The 7,373-nt window shown below is 33.6% G+C and overlaps 1 long non-coding RNA gene across 2 annotated transcripts; it reads left to right on the forward strand.

Moving 5' to 3' along the window:
* The first annotated feature begins 877 nt into the window (after nucleotides 1–877).
* LOC145813506 (uncharacterized) lies at nucleotides 878–3,955 on the forward strand. Of its 2 annotated transcripts, XR_014356622.1 has the most exons (3): nucleotides 878–1,542; nucleotides 1,722–3,383; nucleotides 3,626–3,955. It is a non-coding gene; the product is annotated as an uncharacterized LOC145813506 (long non-coding RNA). The 2 variants fall into 2 exon arrangements; XR_014356621.1 differs by having other exon boundaries at nucleotides 878–3,383.
* Nucleotides 3,956–7,373: the final 3,418 nt, after the last annotated feature.

Genomic DNA, 7,373 nt, shown 5'->3' on the forward strand with positions numbered 1-7,373 from the left:
CTTTAGTTATGGATGAGTTGACGATAAATATTTAGGATGGCGTGCCATGGTGCATGCTTTTTGCAGACGATATTGTGCTAGTGGATGAGACTAGAGAAGGAGTTAACACAAAGTTAGAGATTTGGAGAAAAGCTCTTGAATCTAAAGGATTCCGGATAAGCAGAACTAAAACAGAATACATGGAGTGTAAATTTAGTAACAGTAACAATGAAAGTGGAGGAGAAGTGAAGATTGAGAACCAAGAATTGCCTAAGAGTGAACATTTTCGTTATTTAGGGTCGATTATCACAACAGCGGGAGAGATTGATGCAGATGTGGCCCATAGGATTAAGGCAGGATGGTGTAAGTGGAGAAGTGCGCCTGGGGTATTGTGCGATAAACGAATATCCACTAGACTAAAAGGTAAGTTTTATAGAACGGCTATTAGACCTGCTATGTTGTATGGGACGGAGTGTTGGGCAACCAAGAAACAATATGTAGATAAGATGAGTGTGGCTGAGATGAGGATGCTAAGGTGGATGTGTGGTAAGACTAGACAAGACAGGATTAGGAATGAGCGTATTTGGGAATGGGTAGGAGTAGCACCGATAGAAGATAAGTTGAGAGAGAATCGTTTGAGATGGTTTGGTCATATTCAACGAAGACCAACAGAGGCAGCAGTGAAGAGATGCAATACTGTAACGGTAGATGGAAGTGTTAGGGGACGGGGTAGGCCTAGATTAACGTTGACTAGCATTTTAAATAGAGATATGAATCTACTTAATTTGACTAATGAAATGGCCTTTGATAGGGCCGCGTGGAGAAGAAGGATTCATGTAGCCGACCCCATTTGATGGGACTTAAGGCTTGGCTTGGTTTGGTTTGGTTTGGTTTGCAAGCACATGGGGCTTCTTTTCTGCTTTTCCAATTTAATTTGTGATCTTTGTACTTAAAATATATTTTGTGGAATAGTTTCTAGTGTTGTGATTTTCTTTTTGCGTTCATTTCTCCCAAATTCTTCACATAGTTCTCAATTCTGAGTTGCATTTCAGAAAAGTAGTCTTAAAGGTTTAATTATTTGGTTTTATGTGGTTAATTGATTGTTATTTGTCAATTGATTAGGTGTGTTAGCTTGCTTACGTTATTACTTTCGTTATTAGATCGTTGAATGGGTTGGATTGGATGGCTTAGTTCTTTCTACAACTATCCAAACTAAACAAAACCAGAGCCTAATGGGCTTCCAAGAATAATTCCTTCTTATTGGGGGTTAAACTGAACCTACCTTCTTAATTTGATTAATGATTATTCTCAAGAATGATAATACATACAAATTAGAAAAAGGAGTTGGTTCAGCTCAAGTTTAATAAATCTGCTTGCCTAGGCCAAATCAACGCATATCAACTTTAACCCTTATAAAGAATTTTGATCTTGTTTGCTGGATTATGTCGAGTTTAATTATTATGTATGTTTGTTACTTTAGTAGTTCTAGTACTTAGAATGATATGCTATTTCATTTATTTGCAGCAGCATCTTGTGCTTGGATTGATATCGCAAATTATTAAGGTAAGATTCTTTCAATTACTTATGCAAACCTTTCACAGATATTGGATTTAAAATCATGATATGTGAACTCATATAAATATAATCTCTTTCAAATTCATTGGCCTAATTAGAGTGCTCAATTCTTTAGCATTTAGCCTATATGTGGGAAACTTTGATCTTCCTAACTTATGGTATTTCAGATTCAACTATTGGTAGACCTCAATTTACGGTGTTTTCAACAATTTTGCGCTGTCAATTTGTTGTGTTCCTAAATTTATTGCTGGTGTGATGATGTGTTGGTTTCTACCCCTTGTTTCTTTTGGGTACTGCAAGAAGTTTTATTCCAACTTGCGACTTTTAGTCTCTTGAAACACTCGAATATGATTAGACTAAGGGTGAGGATACAAATATGCTGATTCATTGTTGGGAGGACGATTAATAAATTAATCAGACTCATATTTCTAAAATCTGGATACATCCTGAAAGGATTCTGCAACAGGACTGTTTTAGCTCTTGATTTTGATAGACTAGACTTGGCTACTATTAAAAGGATTTTTAAATCTTAAGCAATGAATAGTATAAAGTAAGCAAACAAATTCGAAGCACCTGATTGATAAGTTCTACTCTATCCTAGACAGTCATCTGTTTCTATTGTACTAGATACGAGAATCAAACTTTAATTAACCGTCAGTTAAGAGTGTACAGTCTATTTGGGTGTAGAACCATAAAAAAAAAAAAAAAAAAATAGAGTAGGGGAAGAAGAATGAGGAAGATGAAGAGAAATTCTGCAGTGAAAAAAAATGAGAGGTTCTGAAATTATTTACTCAATCAATTATCCAAATCAATGTAGAGTTTCTCCATACACAATCTATATTTATAAGAAAACAATATCCATGAGAAAATAGAAAAAAATAAATAAAAATTACTAAGATTTTTTGATTCCTTGTTGAGCTGGCTAATGCAGAAAAGAGAGCACATGCTGCTGCTGCTGTTGCTGTTGGTAATCCAGGTATGTGTTCTCAAAGCTTGTTGACTTGCAAATGGTTAACAACCAATTTGCACTTGTTTATCCGTTGGTTTTTGACAACTTAGTGCCTTGACTGTTCAGAGTTTACTTCAATCTGCTTCGTGGTTCAGTTTAGTTTGTGAAGGATAGGGTGGTGGCAGAGTTGGGTTTTTTCTTTAACTCTATTCTTGCTGTCTTTAGAGCATGAAGTAGAATAGTTGTTGATTTTAGTTTAACACTGCTCAAGATCATATTTGGGATGCCAAGTGTCGTTTCTACCAGCACTCACTTTTGAGGTTGATCTTCTGCCTCTGCTTACTTACACTGTTAATAAATCTAGCATCATGGATTTTATAGCAGAAGAGTCTTCCTCATTTATAAATTTGTGAATCTGGTGCACCTTATTATTCTTTCTCAATTTTCCATTGAGTAACATTTTTGCATATCTTTTACTTGAGTTTGGTCTTGTCTTCTGTGCAATTATATAATATAAGTCACTTTTTTCTTGTAGGGCTAACTGTTACCTTCTTTATATATAAAATAAGTGGCTGGCTGGGGTTAGATTATCTTATGGATTTCCCCACCTATAAGTCATGGAAGAGATTAGGGATTCTAAATTCATTAAAACGCGGGTAGCACGAAAATTATGAAAAAATTTAAGGATGGTGTTTGAGATATGATTTGGCGCCTCAAAGATTTTTGGTTGTAAATGGATTATTAAATTTTTTTATCTTTCAATGGGAAGTTAACCTTTTTTATTTTGATTTTGAAATTCTTATTGTTTAGGTTGAGGCTGTGATATATGTTTGTCCTCATTTAGAGAGCATGGCAGGATATTCATTAGTCTACATGAAAGGTGGGCAGCAATCATAGGAGGAAAATATATATTATTAATTTAAATTCTTCTTTCTTTTTTTATTTTGTATTTATTTATTTATTTTTTATAGCAATATGTTAATTAAATTCATGTCATCTTTACTTTCCATGGACCTTTTTAAATTTGTGTCCAATTTTACAATCCAAGTGATGTGCAAATATTTTCATAAAAAAATTACTTGACATTATTTTTGTTTTTGTTTTTCTTTTTCTTTTGTACAGATGGATGAACTTGTGCACGAAGTTGAATTGTAGAGGACTAGTTGGCACTTGTTACATTTTTTGAAGGATTATATATTTTTGGATAGATGTGTATGTAAAGTATTTGGATAGACTACTAGTTATATTTTTGGATAGATGCATGTGGATAAAAATTTGAAACATAATAAGAACTACTTGTTATGTTTTAAATTTGTATTCTAGATGGATGTAAATTGGATAATTGTATAGATTACATGACTATTTTAATTGGACGATTATATAGTTTGGAATAACTTGTGGATGACAACTTATAACAGTTGATGACTTTAATTAAACATGTTAAGTATTGACTGATTTATGTATTTTGTTGGATGTTCATGATTTAGTTAATTTTGTTGGTTTGAATGATTCTTGCAATTTACAAGTTATATTGAATTGTTTGGATGGATTATTATATATCATACAGGTCAAATGATTTTTTTTAATATTTTTTTTTCTATTTTGATAAACAAAAAGAATTGAATTGGGGACCAAAATTTGGTTTGGTTTGGTTTGGTTTTTGCTCTTTTGGTGACAAAGTGTTTAGTCGATGTTTCACTATTCACATTTGGCGACCAAAATGTTAGTAGGCGAAAGGGTACATTTGGCGATTAAATAATTAGTCGGTAAAATTATTAATTTTGGCAACCAAAGTGTTTGGTCTTGAATAGGTCTATTGCCGACTAAAGTTTTAGTCACGTAAACATTACTTTTGCCGACTAACATTCTTGGTCGGGAAATGTGACAATTGGCGACTAACATATTTAGTTGGGAAAGTATCACTTTTGGCGACTAAAGTATTTTAGCAACAAAATGGTTTAGTTGCGGTAATGTAACATTTAGCGACTAAAAATTTAGTCGGCAAATATAATTTTTTTCTGATTAAAATTTTTTTTAGTTGCTAATCACTTTTCTCGACTCTCAATTGGCGATCAAAAAAATTAGTCGCGGATAACTTTTGCTGACTAAATTTTTAATTGACAAAAGTACGATCTCCTCCTGTAGTGCATGAACATTATTAGTATATATGAAGACAAACAATTGATATCTAGAGATTTTCTACTAAAACTATTGGGGCGGCAAGACTGCTTGTCACTACTTCAATGGGGATTTGGCTAGTGCTTTAGAGAGTGGTTCAGCGTATGGTGTGTTGTTGCAAAGGGCATGTTGTTTGGTTTGGTTCCGTTTGTTTGTTGGGCCTTGTAGTTTAGCATGTGATTTTGGGTGTATGTGATACAAAAAATATATGTTTTAGTGACATTAATATAGTGTCATTTTCTTAAAAAGCGTCATGAAAATATCATCTAATGGCATGTTACCACTACAAGAAATGTCACTTTTGGCTACTAAATTATTAGTCGCCAAAAGTCCAATATTTAGTCGCTGAAATGATTTAGCGACTAAAATATTTTGTCGCCAAACTCGTCGCCTATACCCTGTCGGTGATAGTATTGGCAACTAAACTTTGTTTGGTCGCAGAAAGTGACTACATTTCGCTACTAAATTTGTTTAGTCCACAAATGTTATGTTTCCGCCACTAAAACCTTTAGTCGCGGAATGAGACTTTTGGCTACTAAGTTAGTTTGGTCAGGGAAGGTTCACTTTTAGCTACTAAATAATTGGTCGCCGAAAGTACACATTTGGCTACGAAACATTATTTAGTTGGCAAAACGTGATTTCGGCGACTAAATTGTTAGTCACTAAAAGTGCTACCATAAAATGAGAATGACTATTATAGACCAAACATTTTGGTCACCAATAGAATACATATTTTTAGCGACTAAGTAATTTTTGTCGTTGTAACTTTTACCCACTAAAAGTTTCGTAACGAAAAGCCTCTTAACATTCACTTCTTCACTTCTTTCCACCAAATGTTTTAGTCGCCAAATGATACCATTTTTTTTCTGTGACTAAAAAATTTAGTAGCCAATAATTTCTTTCTCTCATTCTCAATTGTATTAGCTACTAATTATTTGGTCACAAAAACTTTTTGGGTTATGTTTTTGCTACTAAATTATTAGTCACCAAAGCATTCGATTACATATTTGGCTATCAAAATATTTGGTGGCCAAATACTTTAACGTGTTTTTTTTTTTTTTTTTAAATTTTTTTTCTAAACAACCTGTATCCATTATGAATACAACTTGTACCCTGTATAAACAATATAATCCATCAACACTAAATATGCTATCAAGCATTCAACAACGTGCACACATTTCTGGAAGGGAGTTTGGGGGATGATCCAGCAAGCCATGCGATGATGGCGATGGAGACAAAGCTGTAGAGAAGAGGGCGGAGGCGTGAGTGAGATAGAGAGAGAGAGAAAGAGGGAAATCGAGAGGCCTCTATGAGAAGGAGACTATCTTCGAGAGGGAGATACAGAGAGATAGAGAGAGAGAGAGAGAGAGCGAGAGAGAGAGAGGACATACCTGGAAGGGAGTTCGGGGGATGATCCGAATATTTGCATTGATGGCGATGGAGACAGAGCAGAATCAGACGCGGGAGTGCGAGAGGGAGGGAAATGGACTGCTTTGGCAATAAAAACAAAACAAAAAAATAATTATTCCCGACCAAAATAAATTTTCGTCGCTAATAAATTTAAGAAAAATGTAATATTCCCTCCAAAATTTTGTGGCACGTTTGGCTACCGAATTATAGTCGGTATCTAATTAATCATTAGCGACCAAAATTGAAATAGTCGCCCAAACCCAATCATTTCCACGACCATTGTACAATTAGTAGCCAAAAATTAAATAAATACGAATTAAACAAATTATATAGTTATTTTTCGCGACGAACATCATATTTAGTCGCCGAAAATTATATTTTTAACGACTAAAACGTAGTTAGTCGCCAAAAGTGAAGACAATTCCGACTACAAATTATTTTGGTAGCGAAATAGGGGACATTTACCGACCAACAAACTTTAGTAGCTAATAAGTGAACATTTGGCGACCAAATATTGTTTGGTAGCTAATGTGTGAATCATTGGCGACCAACTAATTTTTAGTACCTAATACGTTACCCTTTGGTGACTAAATTTAGTTTAGTCGGCAAAATTAGTCGCCGAATCTGTTTTTTGTTGTAGTGTACATTAACCTAGTGTCATCTTTTTCCATAAAGTGCCATAAAAATAGTGGCATGTTTTAAAAAATGTCACGGAATCATTTACTTGTAATGGCATTTTATTGGATTACTTTAAATCTAATATGTGCATCAGTTTTTAAAGATATTGTTAGATTACTCTAAATCTAATATGTTTATCAATTTTAAAAGAAAGTTATTTATTTATATACATTCTTTTTTTTTATAGAAATATGTTTAGTTCCCTAAGGAAACCCTCACTTTCATCCTAAGACACCATTACAGGTAATCTCTCCCATCTCTTAGTTATTTTTTATGGAACAAACCTTAAAAGAAAATATATGTAAATGTATAATATGTATATTTACACCTTTTTCATAGTTTGGGTATCTTTCAATTAGCTTTTACATGTTTGATAAAATGCCTCAAGAGGTGTGGCTATTTTTCTTTTTCTTTTTCATTTGATATGTGTGTGTAACTTTCTAATTTTACTGATTGCTCTGTACTTTTTTCATTTATAAAATCTTTTAATAAATTTCAGGAGGCAGACAATAAAATTGCTGGGTGATAAACTACACAATAAAGTAGAATTGCAGAAATGATAGCACAAATGGGTGTTATCTTTACATGTCAAGTAGATATGAAG

Source organism: Camellia sinensis, chromosome 15 (genome assembly GCF_055761805.1).
Source record: "Camellia sinensis isolate YWXY chromosome 15, ASM5576180v1, whole genome shotgun sequence".
In the NCBI taxonomy this organism is placed as follows: Eukaryota; Viridiplantae; Streptophyta; class Magnoliopsida; order Ericales; family Theaceae; genus Camellia; species Camellia sinensis.